The sequence below is a fragment of the Ursus maritimus genome, unplaced genomic scaffold (genome assembly GCF_017311325.1).
Source record: "Ursus maritimus isolate PB19 unplaced genomic scaffold, ASM1731132v1 scaffold_18, whole genome shotgun sequence".
In the NCBI taxonomy this organism is placed as follows: domain Eukaryota; kingdom Metazoa; phylum Chordata; class Mammalia; order Carnivora; family Ursidae; genus Ursus; species Ursus maritimus.
The window spans coordinates 10713302-10740978 of record NW_024424230.1 but is presented as its reverse complement, the minus strand read 5'-3'; positions in this window follow the sequence as shown (position 1 = coordinate 10740978).

The window sequence follows — 27677 nt, the reverse complement described above, 5'->3', positions numbered from 1 at the left end:
GTTAAAAAGGTGGAAAAATACATTTGAGAAAGGAAAGATTCCTCTACATTATAGGATCATCTGGAATTCTGAGTGTGAATGGATTAAAATACATATCATTTAGTGATTTACTTAATTATGAAAAAATAACATACTTTCTAAGATTTTAATCTTTTTAAATTTACTGAAGTTTTGTTTATGGTCTGGCATATGTTCTCTCCTGGAGTCTGTTCTCTGTGCAGTTTGAGAAAACTGTATGAGGTTGTTGTTGCAGATTACTCTGTGGATGTTTATTTAGTTTATGGTATTGTTCAAGTCTTCTATTACCATGTTGATCTGCCTAGCTTGTCTATCCATTATTTAAAGTGAGATATTAAAGTCTCCAGGTGGTAATACTAAATTGTCTTTTTCTCCCACAATTTTTGTCAGTTTTGCTACATGTATTTGGGAACTTTGTTAGATATATATATATATCTTAAAGATTTTATTTATTTGAGAGAGAGAGAGAGAGCACGCGCACGCACTAGAGAGAGCGAGCAAGCACGAGTAGGGGACAGAGGGAGAGGGAGGAGTAGACTCCCTGCTGAGCAGGGAGTTTGATATGGGGCTGGATGCCAGGACCCTGGATTCACAACCTGAGCCAAAGGCAGACGCTTAACAGACTGAGCCACCCAGGCATCCTGGTACATATGCTTAAATTGTTATGTATTCCTGATAGGTTGACATTTTTATCATTATAAAATACACCTTTAAAGAAAATGTGACTATATATGCACAAAGAAGTATTATTCAGCCATACCAAATAAAGAAATCTTGCCATTTACAGTAGCATGCAAACTTGAGGGCATTATGCTAAAGGAAAGAAGTCAGACTGAACAAGACAAATATTGTTAAGATATCACTTATATATAGAATCTAAGTAAACAAAACACCCCAAATTCATTGGTACAGAAAACAGACTAGAAATGGCCAAAGAAGGGTAAAATAGGTTAAAGGTATGAAAGAGTTATAAAATAAACAGGTCATGGGGATATAATGTATAGCATAGAGACAATAGTTAATACTGATGGAGGTGAATTAGACCTATTGTGATAATTTTGCAATATACATAAATATTGAATCGTTATGTTGTATACCTAAGACATTATGTCACATATATATATATACACATATATATATCCGCCTCTAGTAATTTTTACATTATAGTCTATTTTGTCTGACATTATTACAGCCATTCCAATTTTCTTATAGTTGCTGTTTGCATGATGTGTCTTTTTACTTAGTTTTACTTTCAGGCTATTTGTACCTGAATATATAGCATGTCTCCTGTAAATAGTATATAGTTATTTTATACCTTATTCCAGCCTCTGCTTTTAATCAGTGTTTATGCCATTTGCATTTAATGTCACTGTGACAAGGTAGGACTTAATCTGTCGTTTTGTTATTTGTTTTCAATATGTCTTATGTAGGTCTTTTTTCTCTATTATTGCTTTATGGCCTCTCAATTATGTTAGTTATTTCCTAGTGTATTATAATTTCTAGTACTTTATTATTATAATTTCTTAGTACTTTAAGTATATAGTACTTATTCTTTTGAGTTATTTTAGTGAAAATAACTTATAATTTCTTAGTACTTATAATGTCTTAGTACTTCATTATTATAAGTACTTAGTACTTATTCTTCTGAGTTACCTTAGTGAAAATAACTTATAAAGTACCTCTTCTTGGGGCGCCTGGGTGGCTCAGTTGGTTAAGCAATTGTCTTCAGCTCAGGTCATGATCCCAGGGTCCTGGGATCGAGCCCTACAGGGGGCTCCCTGCTCAGTGGGGAGTCTGCTTCTCCCTCTGCCTGTCACTCCCCCTGCTTGTGCTCTGTCTCTCTCTCAAAATCTTAAGAAGAAAAAAAAAAGTACTTATTCTTAGAATTTTCTAAAAATTTTGCTAGCTTTGTATCCCCTCTCCTTTGTGTTCCCATTGTCATTCAGTTATAAACCCATCAAAACTGTTTTATAATTATTGCTTTATACATCTGTTCAAAGAGGAAAAATGTTACCAAAAATACATTTAAACTTTCCTTTTGTTTACATAAGTAAATAAAAGGTTTACTGGTCCGTTACTGGTGCTCATTTGTGTGTGTGTGTGGTATTGGGTTACTCCCTAGTGTCTTTTCATTCTAGCCTGAAGGACTGGGATATTTTTTGTAGGGCGGGTCTACTACTGACAAACTCTTACAGTTTTTGTTTATTTGGAATTGTCTAAATTTCTCCGTCACTTTGGAAGCAAAGTGATGCTGGTATAAAATAATGGGTGGACGGTATTTTTCTTTTAACACTTTAAATATATCATCCCTTGACCTTTTGGCTTACGTGTTTTCTGAAGAGAATTCAATAATCTTTTTGGAGTTTTTTGTTTGTTTTTGAAAGAGAGGAGTCATTTCTCACTTCTTGGAAGTTACTCCCCTTGTGACTTTAAAATTTGACTGTGATGTGGCTAGGTGTGGAGTTCTTTGAGCTTCTTAGATTCCTGAAGTTTTTCCATCACCCTTGGAGAATTTTTGGCTAGCTCTTTTTTTTTTTCCTGGGGCTCTAATAATGCATATGTTTAATTCTTGATGGTATCCCACAGGCCTGAGGTTCTGTCTACTTCATTTTTTCTTCTGTTTCTCAGACTGAATGATCTCAATTCACTTATCAGGTTTGCTGATTTTTTTTTTTCTACAACTCAAATCTGCCATTGGGAGCCTCTAGTGAATTTTTTATTTCAGTTTACATTTTAAGTCTAGAATTTCTGCAATTAGTTTTTAAAAATACATTCTCTTTATTAATGACATTTCCCTGGCAAGACATGGTTCTCAGACTTTGTGTTGATTATTTAGACATAGTTTTAATTCTTTGAAGATATTTATAATAGCTGATTTGATGTCTTTAGGCAACATCTGGGCTCCCTCAGGGACCATTTTTGTTGACCTTTTTTTTTCTGTATACAGGTTATACTTTCCTGTTTCTGTGTATGTCTAATATATTTTTAATGAAAATTAGACCTTTTATATAACAAGTGGCAATCCTAGAAATCATATTTTCTCCCATTTCAAGGCTTGTTTTTATTGGTGTTTCTTATTTGTTGTTGCTACTACTTATTCAATCAATGACTTATTTGGATTATATCTATAAAAATTCTATTTCCTGCAGTGTTACTGATTTTCTTCTCAGATTAGCGGTCAGTTTAATTATTGATCCATGATATCATTAAATGCCTTGAACTAATGTTCTTCCACTCTTCGCTGAGAGGCCCTGTTTGTATTGAACTGTGTTTTCAAGAGTCAGCAATTTACAACACTGCCTTAGTCTTCGTTCCTATTTGAACAGGGCCCAATTGTTAGCCACAGAAGACATGCAGAGCCCACTTACAATTTTCTTGGATATGTGAATAACCTTCACAAGTGCTTTACCTTCTAGGTCAAGGAATGTGTGACTATGTCAGTGTCTTTCAAAAATTCCTATGTACATATTGTTCACAATATCCTCCTTTTAAAACTTTGGACAAGTTTTTTTTTTTTTTTTTCCAACTGGCTGCCTTAGGCAGCCATGAAGTTATATCACCAGCTAGACCCCAAGAGCTGACTTTTACTGCCCACCTGCTTGTACTTACTGAGCTCTTCCCCCACATCTTTCCTCAAGCTCTTCTTTCCAGCTTATCTCTTAACTCAGGCAAATGGAAAACAAACTTGCCGTTCCAGAGATAGCAAGCACCGTAACGGTCCTCCAGCTAGCCCAGACCAGTTTGAGCTTAGCCCAACTCCCACCTGAGCAGATGGACCATGGAGTGACCTCTAGAATGAGGACAACTACCTTTACCTCATTGTAATACTAAAATCTCCAACCAAGGAGGAGCACAGGCCTCATCAACGTAACATACAACATGCGTACAGACACGTTTCTTCAAGGTGCATGCTTGAGCAAAGACAGTTTTCCTTTTGTGACAACTCAATCTGGTGTGGTTTCTGACTCACCAAGGAGTGAATGTGCTTTGGTTTGGTTACAATTACGTAATTACTGCTGATTATTTTCAAGAAATGCTCTGAAGAATGGGTTTTACCACATAGTGAGCTCTAAGCCAGTAAATAACAACTGCAATGAAGCTTTCACAGGGAGTTACAAGACAGGTCAAATAGGGACAATCCATGGGTATGGACTTGTGGAGGGGTCCAAAGGCAGGTCTGCCCCCTTCCATGGCTGTCAGGATGCTGTGCTTGCAGCTCGCATGACTATCAGCTAATGGTTTTCAAGGTTCTCGTGGAGCTCAGTTAGGTGGAGTAGGGCCATGTAACTTGTTCAAAGACCACACAAACCGGCTGTTTTTCCTAAGGTTCCAGTTTTTCTTGAATAAACACTCTTCCAATTGGTTAATTTCCAAATCTCTGAATATATTAATTTTGACAATTTTATCAGGTTTTTTTTTAAAGAGATTTATTTTTATTTTAGAGAGAGAGAGAGGAAACAAGCAGGCAGAGGGGAAAAGGGTGAGGGAGAAATTACAATCAGACTCCCTGTTGAGCAGTGTGCCCAACTTGGGGCTTGCTCTCAGGACCCTGAGATCATGACCGGAGCGATTATCAAGAGCCAACTGCTAAAGAAAACATATAATAAAGCAAAAAAAAAAAAATGTGTAAGACAGATATATATACATGCCTAGCACTAAATATTATAATGCCCATTTATTTTATTTTATTTTTTTTTAGATTTTATTTTTATTTATTTGACAGAGATAGAGACAGCCAGCGAGAGAGGGAACACAAGCAGGGGGAGTGAGAGAGGAAGAAGCAGGCTCACAGCGGAGGAGCCCGATGTGGGGCTCGATCTCACAGGCGCCCCCTATAATGCCCATTTATATTCAAACATTTAACATAAAAATCTTATAGTGTTACAACTAAAGAGATCAAAGAACATTATTATTTCCTCCGTGAGAAGGTTGTTCCCCAGTTCATGAGTGGAATATCTTACAGCAAATAGGTTACTGAAATATCAAATTGATCACTTAAAGTAATTATGAAGCATCATTATTCAGGTAACAAGCTGCATATTTAACATTACTTTGAAAAATACTACTGTCTTCATGATTAATGACAACAGATTTGTTATTTTTGAAAACTGACAATCGGTACAGAGGTCAGAGAGAATAAACATTTTGTTTTAGGACCAATTGAGTCTTAAAGACCATAGAAAATAACTATATCAAGCCTTATTTGGTTTGCCCACTTGAAATTTGGATACACACACACACACACACACACGCACATACCTAAGTAAATATATATACACATCTAATATACACACACACATCACAAGGTTAGTAATCTGTATGCAAAAAACATACTAAATATTGTCCATTTAAGAGTTGTATACTACTGTGTAGGAATAGGTACCATTTTGTTACCTAGAGTCTTTTACCCCAGTTCACATGCTTTCATAGGAGGAGGAGGAGGAGGAGAAGGAGGAGGTGGCGGAGGAGGGGGAGGAGGGGAAGGAGGAGGAGGAGGAGGAGGAGGAGGAGGAGGAGGAGGAGAACAACTTAAGAAAATTTCAAAGAATGGAAATAAAAACAAAAGAAACAAGAAATTTTATCAGAGGGAATTGGAAAATGTCCCAAGCTATGCTAGAGAAGTTATAAAACAATACTATGGACAAACTATGTTCTTTTATATAATCAGCATTTATGTAGACATATGACATTACTAATTTCATATATTATACGATATGTCCTTATACAATTTTCAGTCATTTGTCATTAGAGTTGTTTCTCTAAATTTATATGATGTCTTTCTTTCTGGTCTTCTCCAGCCATGCCCTTACTAAAAGCTAGATAAGAGCTCCCAGATTGAAAACTAAGCAAATCCAGATTTAATTACTGTAGTGGAAGGGTTTGCTACTGCTGTAAACACTACCTGGTAAGTTTTAAATTGTACTGTAGTGGGCTGCGTTGGTTTAGTTTCCCTTGTCTATTTTTCTTGTGTTTATTTTGTATGACCTCAAGAACATGCTTTACCTTTAGCTGTCTAGCTACCTAAATCCAGAATACAGTTATGACAGTCCTCATAGGCAATAATTCTCAAATTGTGTTCTGAAGATCCCACTAAAATATCTTATGGACCATCACACCATTGGTGATTATCACTGTGGGTAATGATCTGCAGCCCTACCTCTGCGTCAATCAGAGCATCTTTTATCTCTTTGTGTATTTGGTTCTAACTCAGATGTCACTTGAAAAATGAAGAGAAAAAAAGCAGAGAGAAGAAAGCAAGAGAAACAACTAGTTGGCCAATTTCATAGAAACAAACAACTTTGAATAAAAAAAACCACATATACATTCAACACTAATTTATTTGCCTCAGTAATGCCTTATTTTCCTTTCCGAAGGCTCTGAAACTTTTTCTATTTCTCTTAAATAAATATATGATGCCCAAGGAAAAACCTTTAGGAAAAACACCCTACAGAAAACAACAAACCCCTTTGTTTACAGTCTTTCCTGTTTTCACATTTCAGATTTTTGTCTCAGCCCCAAAGCAAAAACATGGAAAAAAATCCATGCTTTTAAATGTTTCCAGCTTAGATTCATACCAAAAGTCTTTAATGAGTTCTTGGCGCTACATAAAAATTTTGGAATCAATTCATGGTGGCCTTGTATAATTTAATTTTGTGCAACAAATTTGTCCAGCAAGGATAACAAGAAAAACTTTAATGCCATTTATTGCAACGTGAACTCATTTCTATACACCCTGTACCTAGTTCTTTCATCAGAGCTGGCTTGGCAATGCATCATACAAGTAGTGGAGATAAATCTTAGTATAGTCAGTGTATGTGTATGTGTGTGTGTGTGTGTGTGTGTGTATGTATACACACACACACACACACACACACACATATACATATATAATTGAACTTCCATTTGTCTATCTGAACTGTCGTTCTCTGTTTCCATTTACTTGGGAGTTTTCCAAAGCTGACTTTGTTCTCTGGCTTTTTGTATTGGCTTCTGCCCCCCCCCCCCTGCTTGTTTAGTGACTTATTCAGATTTTATTATCTGCATTACAAAATTCAGTCACCCTATTCAATTCATGATCTTTCCACATATTTTGATCTTCATATCCAACAAAGTAGATACTTGTTCAACAAAATAAATACTGATCATGTCTGCCTTATGAGATGCTCTGCAGCAGAATTAGTTTGTGTTTCAAGTAAGGAAATGGGTGATGGAAGGGCCATGCCCTATAAACAACAATAGTAAACCCAAAGTACAGCACCTCACATATAGCTTCCAGAGCTGGGACTTATCTACTGTCAAGCAATTAATGACTTAACTTCAAGATCTGTATTGGTTATGGTTACTATTTCTAATGGAAATGAAACTCACAAGGCTCCCACTAATTTGCACTTTTTAACTATTGAAAGATGCATATATATCCACAATTCAAGTCATAGAAATCACTTAAGAGATGGCAAGTACTATTACAGAGGAAATACAGTGATGAGTTTCCCTATTCTAATAACCAGAAAAATTATGGAATTTCTTTCTGGGTTCCCGGACTTTCTATAGAGTTGAGAGATCTGTCATTTAATAGTGGGTCAAATTTGGAAAACACTGGCTGTCAAGAAGCAATGGCATTAGCAAAGTATGTATTTGCATTTTCATTTCCAGTGAAAAAAATTAATATAATGAGGTTTAAAAACAATCTTGATTTAGGGGGAAAGAAAAGAAGAAGAAATGTTGAGTGATAAACTCCTGGGATTTCCAGTGCTGTTAAAGTTACCAGGATTCTCTCAACTCATTTTTTTTTTCTGTCAGAAGTTTACTTGCATGGAAAAAACAAAACAAAACAAAAAGTATACCTGTTTGTATTCCCTGCTTCTATGAAACAAAACCCCTCCCCCTCCCAGAACCCTACCTTTCAAAACAGAAGTATGTGGAAAAGCACACGGGAAATAGTTTATATCCAGGTGATTTAAATTACATACTGACTCTTTGAACATGGAATTAAATTCTAGTATTTGTATGATAAACCATCTGTATACCATATAGGAGCTCATTTTTAAAAAAAGAATTAAGAACTGTCTGTACAGTAACCATGGTTGGTTTGGTAAGATCGATATTCCATGCAGAAACCATTTAATTTGCTTGCCCAAGCCATAATACACATTTTTTCATGAGGCCAGAATTTTTGTTCCTAATTACGCTGTTGTATCTGAGAAACCTTTGATCTTTGGGTGATAGCATAAAATAGAACGAATATCATAATTTTCTATGAAAGTATTTAAGAGCAAAGATGCAAGTAAAGCTTGACCAATTGAATTTCAGAAAAACAAACACTTGAAAGTTGACTAAAGACCCGTATAATTATCAATACCTGAAGGAAAGTACTAGTGGAATGAGGATTTACAGGGTCAAGAAGAGAGTAACCAGAACTTTAAAGAATGTTACAGATTGGTTGAAAGGCTCTAGAAGAAACTAAAATACAAAAATACATGGTGCAGGCTAAAATTTCCCCAACAATTACTCTTCTCCAACCTTGGAATTTTCACAAAAAAGTCAGAGTAGAGCAACATTGGCAGAATGAAGAAATCTTTAATCTCCCACGTTAACATGGTTCTTGGTTTCCGCCTAAATAAACAAAGTGCAGTAGACTGATTCAATGGAATATTCTTCAGCTATAAAAAGAACGAAGTATAAGCTATAATACAGACAAGACTTAGACATATTACTCTGCATTAAAGAGTTCAGTCAAAACACCACATACTAAGTTATTTCACTTAAAAGAATTTTTTTCAAAGGAAATCTATGAAGAGTCTATAGAAGGAAAATACGTAAGTGATTGCTAAGGACTAGGTGTATGTGACACAGGGGAATGATACCAAACATATGGAGCTTCTTTTTAAGGTAATGGGTATCTCTAAAATTGACTGTGGTGATGGTGTACATATTTGTGAATATACTAATAACCACCAAATTTTACACCTAAATGGGTGAATTGTAGGATATGTGATTTATAGCTCAAAGATTTATTTATTTATTTATTTATTTGAGAGAGAGAGTGAGAGTACAAACTTGGGGGGGGGGCGCAGAGGGAGAGAATCTTCAAGCAGACTCCTGGTTGAGCATGGAACACAATATGGGGCTCGATCCCATGACCTGAGCCAAAACCAAGAATCAGATGCTTAACCAACTAAGCCACCCAGATGTCACTAATATGTGAATTATATCTCAAAGCTATTAAAACTAGTATCTCCTATTATTTTAAAAAGATTATCCAGAATATAGGACCAAATTTCAACATATGTGGAAACTAGGAAATAGTGATGGAAAAATCAAGAAGGAAAAAAAAGGAAGGAAAAAAAGGTCAATAAAGAGTACTGATTATAAAAATACTAACATTTGCAAAAAAAAAAGTAACTTTAAAATAACTGTTATGAATACATTCAACATAGTACTGATAGTCATAACTGCAGTAATCAGAAAAGAAAAAAAAAGCCATCCAAATTGGTAAAGAAGATTTTTATTAACTGCAGATGACATAACACTACATGTACAAAACTAATAATTCCACCAAAAAAACTGCTAAAACTGATATTTTTAGAAAGGTGCGGGATACAAAATTAATATACAGAAATCAATTGTGCTTTTATACACTAATGAATTAACAGTAAGATAAATTAGGAAAACAGTCTTGTTTAAAATTGTACCAAAAAGAATAAAACACCTAGGGAAAAAATTAACCAGGGAGGTGAAAGACCTATACACCCAAATCTATAAAACTGATGAAAGAAATCAAAGATGACACAAACAGAAAGATATCCCATGTTCATGGATTGGGAGAAACAATATTGTTAAAATGTCCATGCTACCCAAAGCAATTTATAGACTTAATGCAATCCCTATCAAAATATAACCACCACCACCCCATTTTTTTTTTTTTTTGTTTTACAGAAGTAGAATGAATAATCCTAAAATTAGTATGGAACTACAAAAGATCCTGAAAAGCAAAAGCAATCTTAAGAATGACAAAACAAAACTGGAGGTATCAGAACCCCAGATTTCAAAATATACTACAAAGCTGTAATAATCAAAACAGTATGTTACGAGCACAAATATAGAAACATATGTCAGTGGAACAGAATAGACAGCCCCGAAATAAAGTGATGCCTTTATAGGTAATTAATCTATGACAAAGGAGGCAAGAGTATACAATGAGGAAAAGATAGTCTTTTCAACAAATAGTGCCAGAACACAAGGCAGTTACATACAAAAGAATGAAATGGAGACTTTTTTCCCCCCACCATACACAAAAATAAACTCAAATGGATTAAAGACTTTAATGTTAGACCTGAAACCATAAAACTCCTAAAGGAAAACATAGGCAGTAATTTCTCTGACATCGGCTATAGAAACATTTTTCTAGATATATCTCCTCAAACAAGGGAAACAAAAGCAAAAATAAACTATTGGGGTCACACCAAAATAAAAACCTTTTGGATGGCAAAGGAAACCATCAACAAAACAAAATGCAACCTACTGAATGGAAGAAGATATTTGCAAAGATGTATCTGATAAGGGGTTAATACTCAAAATAAAGAACTTATACAACTGAATACACAAAAAACAAAATCCAATCTAAAAAATGGGCAGAGGACCTGAATAGACATTTTTCCGAAGACATACAAATGACCAGATACATGAAAAGATGCTCACATCATTCATCATCAAGGAAATGATAATCCAACCACAATGAAATATCACCCTACACCTGTCAGAATGGATAGAATAAAAAGAAATAGCAAGTGTTGGCAAATTGTGGAGAAAAAGGAACCCTCATTCACTGCTGGTGAAAATGAAAATTGGTACAGTCACTGTGGAAAACAATATGGAGAGTCCTTTAAAAATTAAAAATAGAATTACCATATGATCCAGTAATTACATTACAGGATATTTACTCAAGGAAAATAAAAACACTAATTTGAAAAGATATATCCATTTCTATGTTTATTACAGCCTTATTTACATTAGCCAAGATATGGAAGCAACCCAAGTGTCCATCAATTCATGAATGGGTAAAGAAGACATGGTGTATATATACACAATGGAATATCACTCAGCCATAAAAAAGAACAAGATCTTACTGTTTATGACAACATGGATGGACCTAAAGGTTATTATGCTAGGTGAAATAAGTCAGAGAAAGGCAGACACTATATGATTTCATTCATATATGGATTTTAAGAAAACAAAGAAAAAGAGACAAACAAAAAACCAGACTCTTAAATACAGAGAACAAACTGGTAGTTGCCAGAGAGGAAGCAGATGGGGAGATGGGTGAAAAAGATAAGGGGATTAAGAGTATACTTATTGTGATGAGCATTGAATAACGTGTTGAATCATTATGGTGTACACCTGAAATTAATAGAACATTAATATAACACAGTATATTAATTATACTTTAATAAAATATATAATTTAGAGGCTATTACTATAATGGCTGAAGAAATGGGAAGTTTAATGGAAAAGGTAATTCTCAAAGAATTTGTAGAACTGAAAGATGCGAATGTCAAATTTAAAAATTGATTAAATTAACCTGAGAATGGATATTATGGAAAAATAAATCAATGAAATTGAGAACATGTTAAGAAAAAAAAAATCTGAATTGAAGAAAAAAAGTGTAGCTAAAAAGCTAATTAAGTAGAAATATGTAACTACAAATACTTGATTAGTCAACATAAAGTTTCAATGAAAAAATCCAACCCATATCATACTCCATTAAACATAAATTAATTAAACCCTTGATTTTAAAGCAGAAATTTTCAAATTAGGTGAACATAAGATATGATGACCTGCTGTTTACAATAGGCACACTTTAAAAATAAAGCCAGATGGAAAAGCTCAGGAGGGAGAAACAACATGCAAACACTAATGCTATAAAACAAGCGTGGCTTCATTACACGATTTCAAGACAAGAAGTATTCATGGATGAAAAAAGGGACATTTCACAATAGAAAAATTTATCAAGAAAACATAATTCTATATGTGAATGCCAATAAGAGTTCAAAGTTAATGAAACAAAATCAGGTGGATTTAGGAGATAAACACATAAAGCTCGATGATTTTTAACATTCTCTTGAGCAACTGATAGAAGAACTAACATGAATGTAGGATGTTGAATAGGCTATCATCTAACGAAACCCAATTAGCACGTACAGAAAAATACATGCAGCAACTGCTGAGAACACGTATTTTCCTAAGTGTACATGAAGAATTCACCAAAAACGTTATAAAAAGGTCTCAATAAACTTTAAAATATGGAAATAAGATATTACAAGAATTAAAAATCTTTGATAATTTATCTAGAATCCCCTCAGTGTGGAAAATTAAACAAAATAACTTTGAAATAACGGAGTAATTAAAAACATAATAGGAAATGTTCCAAACTGAATAAAAACACAGTACTTAAAAATGAGCGTATATAATTTTTATAGCTTTATAAGTATACTTAATGAAAAAATGTCTAAAATTAGGTAAAAATTACACTGTATTTAAATATATAGTACATTAAACCCAATATATGTAGAAATAAAAATAGAATTTTAAAGTGATAAAAATCAGGGGCGCCTGGGTGGCACAGCGGTTAAGCGTCTGCCTTCGGCTCAGGGCGTGATCCTGGCGTTGTGGGATCGAGCCCCACATCAGGCTCCTCTGCTATGAGCCTGCTTCTTCCTCTCCCACTCCCCCTGCTTGTGTTCCCTCTCTCTCGCTGGCTGTCTCTATCTCTGTCAAATAAATAAATAAAATCTTAAAAAAAAAATAAAATAAAGTGATAAAAATCAGCAAATCTAGGCATTGATCCTTTAAAGATATTAATAAAATTGATAAACCTCTAAAGTCAACTAGTCCAAGGAAAGGAGAACAAAAATTATAAGTACGAGGAATGACAGGAAATTACAGCTCTTCTAGTAAAGCTGAATAGAGAGCTATCATGAACGACTTTCTGTGAATGGGCAAGACAACCCGGTGGACAAGGTACTTTTCTCGTAAAAACGTAAGTTGGAAAATTATTTCTGGAAAAATTGAAGATCAGAGTAATTCTTCATGTTTAAAAAATATAATCTGTAACTACAAATTTCACAAACAATATCCAAGCCTCAGATGCCTCCAATGATTAATTGTACTTAACATCTTTTGTTTTTCAGAAAACAAAGTCTTTTTTAACTCTTTTAACTTAACATTTCTTAACTCCTTTTTTAATGCCAATTTTTTATTTAAAAATTTTTAAATTATTTAAGTAATTAGATTGAGCTTCACAAGGACATTACAAGAAAATTACAGAATATAACACCTGAATTTAGACACCAAACCTACCTCTATATAAATCAAAACCAAGTGTCTTATCGCAACAACACAAAGTATGTCTGCATAATTTACCACTAACAATTAAAAAAAAAAAAAAAACCATTACATGCTCACCTGATTACACACACAAGCCTTTAACAAAATCAGTACATTTATGATAAAAAAAAAAAACTTTGAACAATTTAGGGAAGAACAAATCATCTTCAATAAAAATCATCTGAAAAAACCCACAGTTAGTACCATAACAAATACTGTTCAATGCAATAATTTAAGAAGAAATAAAAGACACAAAGGTAGAAATAAAATTGCCATTATTCATAGGAAAATGAATTCTGTACACAGATAAGCCAAGGAATTGTATAAAAATCTACTTTAAGTGATTTAAGCAAAGTATAGGACACAAAATCAATATAATAATTACTTGTTTTTCTATTTACTAGCAACAAAAACTTAGAAAATTGAATGCAAAACAATGTCTTTTGTACTAATGCCAAAATTGTAATCTTAGAAATACATTTGCCAAAGATGTGCAAGACCTTTTCCCTGAGAAGTACAAATATTGTAAAGTGTAATTTAAAATGATCTAAATCAGGTTTGGCAAAATATAGCTTGCAGATCAATCTGGCCCATTGCTTGTTTATGTATGGCCCACAAACGGAGACATTCTTTTATATTTAATATGATATATATATATATATATCATTAAATCATTTAATATACCATGATACAGATCATAAATCATTTTATATATATGACATATGTGCACATACGTATGTATTTACGACTGAGAGGACATGTGTCTCACAGAGCCTAAACATTTAATAGCTTACCCTTTATAGAAAAATTTGCTAACTCCTGCTTTAAATAGAAATATATACTATGCTCATGGATTTTATGACCATAGTATCAAGCTGTTATCTTAGCTTGATCTATAGTTTCAATGCAACCTACATAGTCCCAGACTTTTGTTTGCTTTTGTAGAGATTACATTTTAGATTTTAGAACAAAATTGTCAATGTAAAAAAATCTACATAATCTATAAATTGTTTGGAGGACACTTTTAGGGTGAGTAAAATATTTTATATCTTGATTTGTTTGCTGTTGGTTTTAACAAGCGTATACATTTATCAAAGCTTAAACCGTGTTAAGATCTACGCTTTGTACTCTGTAAAATTTATCTTAGTTAATGAGAGAAAGAAGTAAAAGACAGAAACAGAAAATGGAGTAAAAAAATCTTCCTGAAACAAACTTCAAGGGATCTATGCTTTGTACTCAATGAGAGAAAGAAGTAAAAGAAACAGAAAATTGATTAAAAAAAAATCTTCCCGAAACAAACTTCAAGGGACTCAAACCCCACTTACATCAGCAAGGCAGGTGAATAAAATATAACTTAGTGAAAACTTGGCTTATTTCAATAATAAAGGAATGCTGTTTAGACTGTGAAATATCCAAGTCCTTTTCCAGGGCTGAGTTGCATCAGCACTTGAAATCTGGTTACGTTAATCCACTTGTTCTTGCACAAAGTTGCTTTGGCTATTCTGGGTCTTCTGCACTTGCCTGTGAGTTTTAGAATCAGCTGGTCAGTTGCATTAATAAAGCCTGCTGGGATTTTAACTTTGAACACCTTGCATTTATAGATAAAATTGGGGAAAATCTGCATTATGTTCTAACTTACAGACAGAGTATCTCTCTTATTTAGGTTTTCTTTGGTCTTTTTCAGTAATGTTTTGTAGTTTTCAGTAGAGAGCTATTACATATTTTTTCGAATTTACTCCTAGGTATTTTAGATTTTCAGTACTAATGAAAATAATACTTTTCTTAATCTCATAATCATTGCTAGTTTACAGCTGCGCATTTACTTTTATATATTGGTCCTGTGTTCCCCAACCTTGCTAAACTCCCTTAGAAATAAATCATAACAGCATTTTGTACATCCCCTAAGATTTTTAATTTCCCATTTTTACAGGTGGGTGCATTTATGTTCATGTATGTGTGTGTGTTAAGAAAGATTAAATACCAATTTTTAATATACTATCATTGGCCTTCTTCCTCTCTTTCTATAATTGTCACATGCCCTTTAGTAAGTGATTCTTACCAGAGGCCTAAAGAACCCAGCCATGGTTCTTTAAACCCTCATTAATTCACTTTGGGCAAAGTGGTTTGACAACTGACAATGTTACAATGCCTTTATATTAGAGTGTGAATGACTGTACATTAAAAATGTCCTCACAATTCTAGATCTACAATGCTATATTTTCAGAAAAATTAGGTGAGATCAGATACTACCTAGAATAAAAAGATAATGGGGATTTTTTCAGTGCTCTTTCTTACATGCACTGTGAACATACTTCAAATGGTGGCTAATTTAAGAAGCTGTCAGCTTCAACTTTGATGTACTCGGAAATAGGACTATATACTTGAGTATGGAATTTTTAGCGTGGATTCGTTTTCATTTGTGTAGAATAAAACTTTGTGGCCTGACCAAGCTATGGAATGGGATACTCATTCAGTCATTCAACAGATATCTGAGTGTCCACTGGGCTCAAGACTGGTCAAGTTGCTGACTTTTATCAAATTAATTTTTCACTCAATGAGAAAAAACATTTTTTTGAGACTATTCATGCACATTTGTATGTTCAGCTGAGTACTAACACAGCAGCCCAGTAGCTCAAATTTTAAATGAACAAACTAGATATAATTATCTGCTGCCACCTATACAACCCAGTTTACCATTTAAAAATAAATCACCTTGCCAGATTCTTTACCACAAGACAGAGAAATAAAGAAGAAATCGAGTGTTAATTTTACCATCCTTTCATGGACCACACCCATGCTTTCTCCTTGTTTGGAGCAGATCCCACCATTCATTTCTCTACTCGTTTTGTTACAGAAGTTGATAAACTAAGTGGTTGAGTCAAGTGTTATCTGTGTTATCTTTAGTGTCCCTCATTACTCTTTCTTTCCCTGCAACCCTCTCTCTTTACACACATACTCACAACCAGAGATAATAAATGTGACATTACTCTGAAAAATAAAATTAGATCAATCAGAAGTTCACTTCAAGATACAGAATGCAAAAGAATAATCAAGAGTGATGTAGAGACACTGAGTTACATTATTTATCTGGAAAAAATACTGACTGAAAACAATCATGAAAAAAATTACATAAAAATATAAAATCTAAAATTCACAGTATTTAAGAGCATTAACTTCATTTGAAAATAACTTTCTCATATATAACCTTTTTTGATGGAAGTTTTTAAAATAAATTACTATATTCAAACAAAACCAAAAGCCTTATATATGATCCAGTTCTGATTTTCTCATTTTACAGAAAAGGTAACAGAGGCCCAGGGAGGTTAAACAATATGTCCAAGGTTACAAATCTAATAAAGATTTAGTGTAATTTGGTGTAAATAAAAATTTAGTGTAATTTAGTGTAAAAACAATTAAGAATCAAGAAGAATACATGTAAATCATTTAAATACCAAACATTTGAAGAATTATAACACCTTTCATACATAAAATACTTTACGTGATATTTAAAACTGCTGAATGATCTCACTAATAAGCCATATGTGTGGCAGAGGAGAGGTGAAAGAAGGGTGAGGAGGAGTTGAGGAATAGCAGTGAGCATCAGAATGTCCTGAACTTCATTAGTTTTAGGAGATGATTGTACCGATCTTTCAAAATATTACATCAAGTTTCAATCACAGCAATCTCGGAGGGTAAAAATCTACCTTGTCAGGGTTACTAGATGTATTAGATTTATCACAATGTTTTACTGAGTGCTTCTGCTGTTCCAACAATTGAAATGAATCATAAAAAGTAAGACAATTTGACTCAGAATTGTTAACTACTATATGGTAGTAGAAGTAAAAAAAAATTTTCTGAGTTTCTCATACATAGCAATATGTGTCTATAGTAGTGGGGCAACTATATTTTAGAGAAAAGAAAACTGTCGGGGACTAGTCATATTTCATTCTATCGTTAAGTAACATTTATTTTATAATCACCAAACAGATCCCACCTTGCAGGTACCAAAAACTAATGCATATATTGTGGAAGATTTTTCAAAAGTATAAAATTGCTTTTGAAGCGCTACTATTTTTCCCTTTCAACTTAGCTGGATTCCTTCTCTCCTAGAAATATTTTTATGTAGTAGAGGATGATATATTAAAAACAAAACAAAATTAAATACTTATTTGGACCATGAAATATGTTGAGAATATTATATGCTTTTGAGGAGTAGACATAGATTTTCCTGTTCTTGCTACTAAACACAACTAAAAACCATACATTATAAGTAATATAAGAAACTTTGAAAGGTGAGAAGACAGTAAACCAACTAGAAATATCCAAAACCAAAGAATAGGTGATATGCTCCTGGGTTTCCTTTGTGTGTCATAAATGCTACATATTTTAATGTTATATTTAGATCTGAAGAGATGGTCAACCCACAAACGCCAATGGGTACGTGCAAAAACAATGAAAACCTGCCATCTTTATTCACATGAGGAAGAAAGGGGCAGCCCTTTGTATAATATCCTTTAATAGGCAGAGAATTTTTAGACAATTCAGACAAGCATCACAGAAGAAAACTGTTTCTAACTCCACGTATGCCAACGAAGATTCATTCAATGGGGAGCCTAGACTTCCAACCTCATGAGGATGTGATAAGGCACCCATCTGGTTTGTGCCAGTGAAAGTCAAGTAAGGAGCCAGGGGTTCAGTCACCACTGACTCATAATCCCCCCCATACCTAGTGGGTGCTCCATGTGAAGTCAGAACTCACACCCTCACTCCGCAGTAAATGAGGAAACTTCCCACTTAGGGGTCAATGGAGGGCAAGTGGGAAAACTGCAACTATCTCCATCTGGCAGTAATAACAGAGCATCTCTCTTTACCCTTTCCCATCACAGCTGACAAAACAAGCTAGATAAAACAAAATATTTAGATAAGATCCAGAGTCTCATAATATGAAAATACCATTTCATTTGAAAACCAGTTTCATACCAAGAACCAGGAAAACTTTTAAAAAAACAAAAAACAGATGTCAACATCAAGATGACAGATGTTAGAATTATCTGATAAAGGTTTTAGAGAAGCCATGATTAAATACTTCTATAAGCTATTATGAACATTCTTTTATTATTTATTTATTAGTTATTTAGTGTGGTATGTGACTTGGGGGGCAGGCAGAGGGAGAAGGAGAGAGAGAACCTCAAGCAGACTCCATGTTGAGCCTGATGCAGGGCTCCATCCCGTGACCCTGATATTATGACCTGAGCCAAAACCAAGAGTTGGACACTTAACCAACTGAGCCACCCAGGCGTCTGCTAGTATGAACATTCTTGAAACAAAACAGAAAGCCTCAGCAAAAGAATAGCAAGTCTCAACACAAAAATGAAATGGAAATACCAGAAATGAGAACTATAATAATTAAAACGTTGTGGTTGTGCTCATCGGTAGACGGAGGATGACATCAGGAGTGTAATATAAAAGGGCAAATGAAATAATCAGTAAATTAGAAGAAGAAAAAAAATAATGTGAAAAGAAAATAAATTTTAAAAAATCTAAAGCTCTGAAGGACTATAACAAAACTCTAACATTTGTATAATTGGGGTCTTAGAAAGCACGGAGAAAGAGGATGAGGCTAAAAAACTAACAAAAATAATGGCTGGAAACCTTCACAAATCAATGAGAAATGTAATTGCAGATTCAAGAAATTGAACAAATTCCATAAAGGATCAACCCAAGAAATTCAAGTCAAGACACACATTATACTTCTGAAAACTGAAGACAAGGGGAAAATCATGAAAGCAACCAGAGAAAAATAATTGCTTCACGATAGGAGACAAAGAAGATGAATTATGGTGGATTTGAAGGCTACAAGGAGCCTCCACTTGATAGGTCTTAAGTGCTGAAAGAAAACTGTCAATCCCAAACCTTATCCCCAGTGAAAATATCCTTCAGAAATTAAGAAACCAAGACTTTCTCAGATAAAAGAGAATAAAGGTACTTAGTCACAGCAGATGCACCATAAAAGAATGACTAAATAAGTTCTCTACACAGAAAGGCAACAATAAAGAATCCTGAAACAGCAGGCATGAACGATGTAGCAAGCAAAAATATGGGGAAATACACTAGGCTTTCATTCTTTTGAATTTTCTAAATTATGTTTTGACAGTTGAAGTAAAATTAATGATGTCAGATGTGGTGCTAAATATAAATTTATACAATAAATACAGGAGGATTTCTAGCTTACTCAAATTAGTACACGTGAAAACACTGTAGGTAAATAAAAACTGAATAGTGAAAAATGTTCGAGTCAAAGGAAGAAAAAAAGCACGAACAAAGTTAAAATTGTTTTTAAAAAGTTAAGCACTAACATATCAATGATTACTTTAAACATAAACAGCCTAAATAAACAAATGTAAAGTGGATTTAAAAACATGACCCACATAAAAGTGGTCTACCAAAAATTCACTTCAAATATGACATAGGTAGGTGCCCTAAATCTAGTCAGGATTCCATAACAAAATACCACAAGCTGGAGAGCTTAAACAACGTTATAGTTCTTACATTTTTGGGGACTGGAAATCTAAGATTAAGGTGTCACCCAGATTGGTAGCTGGTGAGAACACTCTCCTTGAGTCGCAGACAACTTCTGTGTTCTCACATGGCCTTTTCTTGGTGTATGGTGGGAGGGAGGGGAGGAAAAAGGGAGGGAGAAAGGTCTTCCTCTTCTTACAAGGTCACCAATCCTATCGGATTAGTGTTTGAACCTTCACTAAGTCATTTAAACCTAATTACCGGATAAAATCTCTATTTCCAAACACAATCATATAAGGGGTTAAAGCTTCAACATATGAATTTTGGGGGATACATTTCAGTATACAGCAGCAGGTTAATGTAAAATGAATGGCTAAAACGTATATTACACAAACATTAATAAAGCAAAACAATAGTATTAAGATTAGATAAAAATTCTTAAGTCATACAACAGCAAAAGTTACCAGAGAAGGATTATATAATAAGTGTCAATCCACCACGAAAATATGGCAATCTTATGTGTATATGCCCCAAATATCAGAGCCACAAAATATATAAAGCCAAAACTGATAGAACTGAAAAAACAGACAACTCTGTAATTATAGTTGAAGATTTTGACGCCTATGTAACAAATGGTAAACAGAAGATCATGGGAAGAACACATCTCAACTCATTTTATAAAGCTAGTGTTACGAATGAAAACTGCAGACTCATAGCCTTCATAAATATAGATACAAACATTTTAATAAAACATTAACAAATAGAATTCATCAAAATGCAAGAGACTTATACTCCATGACCAACTGAGGTTTATTTCAGAGATGCAAGGTGGGTACAATATTCAAAAAGCAACAAAAATAATCCATTGAATTAGGAAGATAAAGAAGAAAACCATTTAACCCTAACAGTGAGAAACTCATTTGACAAAATTCAATGCCCATTTGTGAAAAAAATTCTCAGAAAAATAGGAATAGACAGTAACTTCAACTTGATAAAGTATATCTAAGAACAACCTAGGGCTAACATACTGAATGGTAAAAGACTGAATGCTTTCTGCTAAGATCAGGAAGAAAAAAAAAAAAGACATTCACTCTCATTGCTTTAATTCAAAGTAGTGTCAGAAATTCTAGCACTAAGGCATAAAAGGAAATAAAAGGAATACAAATCAAGGAGAAATAAATCTGTCCCTATTCTCATATGATCGTCAGCATAGAAAACACCAACGAACCTACAAACAGAACTAATGAATAAGCTCAGCAAGGTATTAGAATACTGAGTCTATATAAAAATTTATTTATATATTCTAGCAATGAACATTTGTAAGGAGAAAAAGCTACAATGTCATTTATAATTGCTAGAAATTTAAATAGGTACATATCTAATAAATATGTATAGAGCCTCTATGCTAAAAACTATGTAATGCTGTAGAAAGAAGTTGAAGAAGATCTAAAGAGAGATACTATTTTCATGAACTGAAAGACTCAGTAAAGATGTCAGTTGTCCTCTAATTGATATACAAGTTTAACTAAATTGTATTAAAAGCTCATTTAGTGGCACCTGGGTAGCTCAGTTGGTTAAGCATCTGCCTTTGGCTAAGGTCATGATCCCAGGATCTTGGGATCAAGCTCCACATCACGGTCCTTCCGCAACAGGGAGTCTGCTTCTCCCTCTGCCCCTCCCCCCACTCATGCCCTCTCTCGCTTCCGTGCCCTCTCTCGCTTCCGTGCTTTATCAAATAAATCTTTAAGGATGGAAAAAAAAAAAAAAAAAGCTCATTAAGACAGACATTCCAGACAGTCAAGATATATTCAAGATTCTAAAATTTGCATGTAAAGTCAAAAATAGCTACAATTTTGAAAAAAAATAAAGTGGAAGAAAACAGTCTATCCAATTTCAAGACTAATTATATAGCTGCGATAATCAACAGTGTGGTATTTACAGAGATATAGACATAGAGATCAATGGGACAGAATTAAGAACCAGGAAACAGTTCTACACAAATAAGCCCAACTGATTTTGACACAGGTGCAAAAGCATTTCAATGGAGAGAAGCAACTGTATATTTTAACTTCTAAATACTTTTGTCCCATTTATCCAAAAATATCCCAATGCTTTATTCCACATTACTCTGTTACTTGCTGGCAACAGTGCCTGTTCTCCTCACCTCACATTACTCTACTACTTGCTGGTAATAGTACCTGTTCTCCTGTGCTGCGCTCTTTAAATCCATCATTTTCATTATGAAATCTCTGCCCCACTACCACCTCATCGGTTAGGTCTTCTAATTCCTCCAAAATGGAGTTCTGTTCCCCTATGTTCTCCTCCCAAGTCTGTTTCCTTATATTTTTTCCACATTATTTTTCTTCCGGTTAGCAACTGCTGACATGGATCTTTGTCTTCCCCAACTCAATGTAAACTATAGAAGATAGAGAACCTTCTTTTGTTCATTGGTCTATCCTAGTTTGTAGAATGTGCCTGCCATGGAGTGAATGCTTCACACATACTTGAATGAACGTCACCTAGAAGCTCAATTGTTTACTGCAGGTTTTCAGCTACAATAACAAAACTTGAATGGAAACACAGCTCCTGATGAAAAAGGATGAGATAAGGACTTACCTGCAGAATCTGGCCCTTTTGCAAATAATCACTTGAAGTTAAAGAAAACTGATAATCTATTGTATTAATGAGATTATCTAAAGTCATTTTTAAATTAAGAAAAATAGCATCTTTAAGTTAATCAACCATAAATTTTTCAACCATAAAATTTTCATTTGGTCATAATCCACTTATTTGAAAATGTTTGGTAATTCTTGGTTTCTGCATGAAGAACTTAGTATTGATGGGATCATAACTTTGACTTGTTTTTCATATTGATAGTATATATTTCTTTCTTTCTAAGGATCTTAGCTTTTAGGAAAGATGAAGGAATGAAGGGTCCTGAGTCAGGGAGACATTGTAATTATAAAAGTAATTGCAGGTATGGTTGATACAGTTATTAAAGCTTTATGATGGGGAAAAAAAACCCACAGGTACTTTCATTTTATTTCTTACTGTTTGAAAACACTGGGTCAAAAGTGGTACTCCCAGGGTGCGTGGATGGCTCAGTTGGTTGAACCTGAACTCTTGATTTTGGCTCAGATGATGGTCTCAGCGTCATGAGATGGAGTCCCACATCAGGCTCCGTGCTGAGTGTGGAACCTGCTTAAGATTCTCTCTCCCCCTCTTCCCTACCACCTCTCTCTCTCTTCCTCTCCCTCTGGGGGAGGCAGGGAGTGGTACTCCTGCTAATAAGTGAATATTTCCTGGTTTTCAGTGATAAATGAACAGTACACGGTTTTGTGTTTGCCTTACTGTATCTTCATACTGATATAAAGATCATATGAAGCATCCATTGTATTTTTGTATTTTCATATTTAAAAGAAAATTAAGAGTTGAAAAATAGTACCATACATATCTAATACAAGGAAGTTAGTACAGTATCATGACAAGAAAACCTGTTATTTGTTTGCTTTGATGAGTTATTTTCTTTGTAGCTTAGCTTCCTATCAAATCACACATAATTTTAAAAGTCATCCTGAAGTTAAAATGCACCAAAATGCTATATAAATGTATGGACGAGAGTATGTTCCTACAGTCTTAAATCCATCCAAATTCTTAAAGTATTATTTTCATGATAATCTGAATAACAGTTTCAGCTGTTGCCATGGTCTGAATGTTTTGTCACTCTCTCAATCCTAATACCCAATCCAATTGTATTAGCAGATGGGGCCTTTAGGGGGTGCTTAAGGCATGAGAGTGGAACTTTCATGAATGGGATTAAAGTTCTTACAAAGGAGTCCCCACAGAGTTTGCTAGCCCCTTCCACCATGTGAGGATACAACAAGAAGTCTGTAACCTGCCAGAGGCCCTCACCAACCATACCAGCACCCTGATCTAAAACTTTCAGTTTCCAAAACTGAAAAACACATCTGTTCTTTGTAAGTTAGTCCGTGGTATTTTGTTATGACAGCCCAAAAAGACTAAGACAGCTGTTTCAAACTTTGGAGTTGATAGTCAAAGGGTACAGAACTTCAGTTTTACAGGATAATTAAGTTCTGGAGCTCTACCACACAGCATAGTGCCAATTGCTAAGAATATTGCATTGGATACTTAATACTTCCTAAGAGGGCAGACCATTTAAGTATTGCAAAATAATTTTTACAAATTTGGGGGGGCATAAAGGAACTTTGTGAGTGGATGGATAAGTTTATGGTCTTGATGGCGGTGATGGTTTCATGGGCGTACACTCATTCTCAAACTCATTGAGTTGTATATATTAAATATACAAGGTTTTTTTTTTTTAATGCCAATCAGACCTCAGTAAAGTGGTTTAAAAATGTGAATTGTAGCTATGAGATAAAGAACAAAAATTATTAAAGTTCACTTCTTAACTCCTGTATCACAAAAGTTTTAATCTTCAGAGAAACTTCAACAATGAAAGGAAGCACATGAATTTTGCATTTCCTTATAGGGATTCAACTCTTGGTGCTTAGGCTCAAGGATAAGAATAGTGGCAGCAGCTGCAGGAAGAGAAAGGGAGGAGAAAAAGAAGAAATGTAGAGAGTAAGGTTGGTCCCTTCCTCATTCCATTTATGGACTGGATAAAACACATGCATGTCTTCTGTGTGAGAGGTAGAAGTATGAATCCACTCTTGTGTTTGGCCCTGGTCTGCAAGGGCTGAACAACTGCCAGTTTATTAATCTGGTCTCACCGGGCAAGTGAGGATAAGAAAGTGAACGTAGATGTGTTGGACGCGTTGACAGTCTTCTGAAACTTGAGGGGATCTCAATACATGTCCTCACCTGTTCCTGGCCTGAGTCTGGAATACTTGAGAGACCAATGAGTCACCTACTTGCAAGTGGCACTAAAATTACTATGCAACGGTGCTTTCACCCTGTAAAACTTTCAGTACAGACAAGAGATGCATATTTATTTTCTTCAGCCAACTATCACCCAAGACAGGGAAAACCTGAATAAGCCAAGTTCAGTTCCTTTCACCAAATTCACCGATTCTTTATGTCCTAACCCTGGCCCTGGGGAGTGAGGAGTGTGGTGACAAAGAGGAGTGTTATTCCAACAGAGTTTTCTGTGCAAACATCAGAAACAAGGAATACCTCCCTGAATGCCTGTCCCCCGTCAAGCAACCTTCTAAAATGAGTTTATCTAAATGTAATTTTTTTGGTCTTACACTCTGACATTTGACCTTGGTGGGGTTTTTTGTTGTTGTTGTGTGTTTTTGTTTTTGTTTTTGTGGTTGGCTTTTATTTTTGGTTTTTTGTGTTTTTTTTTTGAGCCATGATGTAAGAAAGAGTATTTCACCAATCTTGCACTGTTCTTATAGCCTTACACTCTCTGGACTGGAAGCTTCTTTTGAATTGGAACTGTGTGTTTCTAACTTTTGTCTCATGGCTTGACATAGACTGAATATTCTACAGGGTTTTATTACACAACTGACCGAACACAAAATAACTAGAATGTATTATTTCTATGATCACTAAAATATTAAGTGACATCAACACACTAGGATTTATAAACCCTAAAGAATATGCATTATGTACAATTGGTTTCAACTTAGAACCTGGGTAATTGTACACTGATTTAAATCCACTATATCCCTGTATAAACCAACAAGTCTGTTTAATGTTTAAGGCATCCCAGGTCTTTAGGACTTAGGCAGTGGGATGTTTCATGATCCTTTCCTCCCCTGTCCTTGTTATAAATAAAATTTAATGAGGAGTTCTTGGTCCTTTAGTGTTTCCAAAATGACTCTGGCCACTAATTGGCTAAATTGAACAGCCGCCACCTACTTCCTTTAGCACAGCATGAATTAAGCAGACTTTGCTTAATAAAAACCTATAATATTTGCAGCAAACTACCTCTAATCAACAGAGCATGAATGATACATTCTGCACATTCAAGTAAACAGTACAGAGTTCAGCAAACTTATCTCAATGGCGAAGTGAAATACTTCCAACCATTTCTATTGGAATAGGAAAGGCACGGTTAATAATAACCTCTGAAACCGAGGGAAAGTTATTCTTTAATGGATGGAGAGGAAATGATGTTTCACAGTAAAAGTCTTGAGTTTCACACAAAATTAAGCTTGTTTGGCATGGTTTCTCTAAATATACGCCGAGCACATATCAAGGTATGCTTTTCTCTCTTGGCACTCTAAGACTACATTAGGCGAGGGTTTCACATCTTTAAAGGGTTTCTGAATAATTTCTTCTTATAGTAGCCTAACGAAGTATTTAAAAACATCTCAGGAGAAAGGGCCTAAATAGATGCCTTCCCAAAATAGAAGTGCAGGGGGTCATATGTTCCAAGTGTAATCTGACAAAGTTGCAAGAAACCCTGTAGGATAAAAACAGCTTAGAATCAGATCATGAGAATGAAAGATGTTCTTTCAGAATATTAGACGATTTGTAATACTCCCACAAGTTTTGTCACTATTTCAGAAGAACTAATTGAAATGCAGAGCAGACAAGACAATCAGGAGATTTGGAGAACAACACTCAAACTCAACCTCACAGATGATAACAACATGTCATTTCTTAGGTCACTTCTCACTGTTACTGCTTTTTCTTTTTTTTTTTTTTTTTCTTTTCCATTTGATGACCTTTGTTTTTTTTTTAAATTTAAATACATGTTTATATCTTAACTGATTGTAATAACAACCTCTAGCCCTTGAAGCCAAGCTAACTATCTTTGGGTTTTGTTTTTTTGTTTTTTTTTTTTTTAAACAGTTAAGTGAAAAATGTTAAAGTATGGCTAAGCTTAGAACATTTCCTCCAGGGCGGGGTGGGGGGGAAGCTTCCATGTGCATAGAAAGCAATAACAGAGACTTTTAGAAACTATTTGAGCTGACCCCAACCATTCTTGTTCAATAGATTTGGCTGCCCTGACACAACAATCTAAAACGAATACAATGTGAAACAGTGCTACACAAAGTGTGTGAACATTGTGCTGGTCCAAAGACAGTCATTGGTCTCCAACAAGGTAAAGGCTGAAGATGAAGGGAAACTTTTAGAAACATTTACATCCATTTAGCAAAGTAGTTTAATGTTTATTCAGTCCAACAATAAAATTTGATTTCTACTCTTATGCTGCATTATATTGGCCATTGAAGACTTTTTTCAGAATTATATTTAAAAGGGAAAGACTCCAAGAGTACAGGGGGAAATGGAGAAATCTGTTAAGTCAAGTTTGTTTTAGTAAAAACAAATTAGAGAATTTAGAAAGAAGGAGGTTTGTAAGCTGTTAAATACAATTATTATTAATTAATTTTAAAATATTTTGATACTTCCCAGTTATCATTGTTATTGATTCTTACTTATATGTTGTTCTGGTCAGACAACATAGATATGATTTTAATCCATTTGAATTTATCATGATTTGCATGACATGTTCTACTTTAGTGAGTATTGCATTTACAATTAAAATATGAGTATTCTGCAGTGGTTGAGTATATTATTCAGTTAATGTAAATTGGCTAATAGTGTTGTTCAAATAAGCCATACCTGTATACAGATTTTCTATTTTTACTATGAATTATTGCAAAAAGTATGCTAAAACCTTCAGATTATGAATTCCAGTTCTGCTATAAGTGTGTACACAAACTAAAGCTAATCCTACCCATGATAACTATAAACTCTGGTCAAAAAAAAAAAAAGAACACAGACCAATAAAACAGCAGTGTAGAGAACAGGTGCATAGC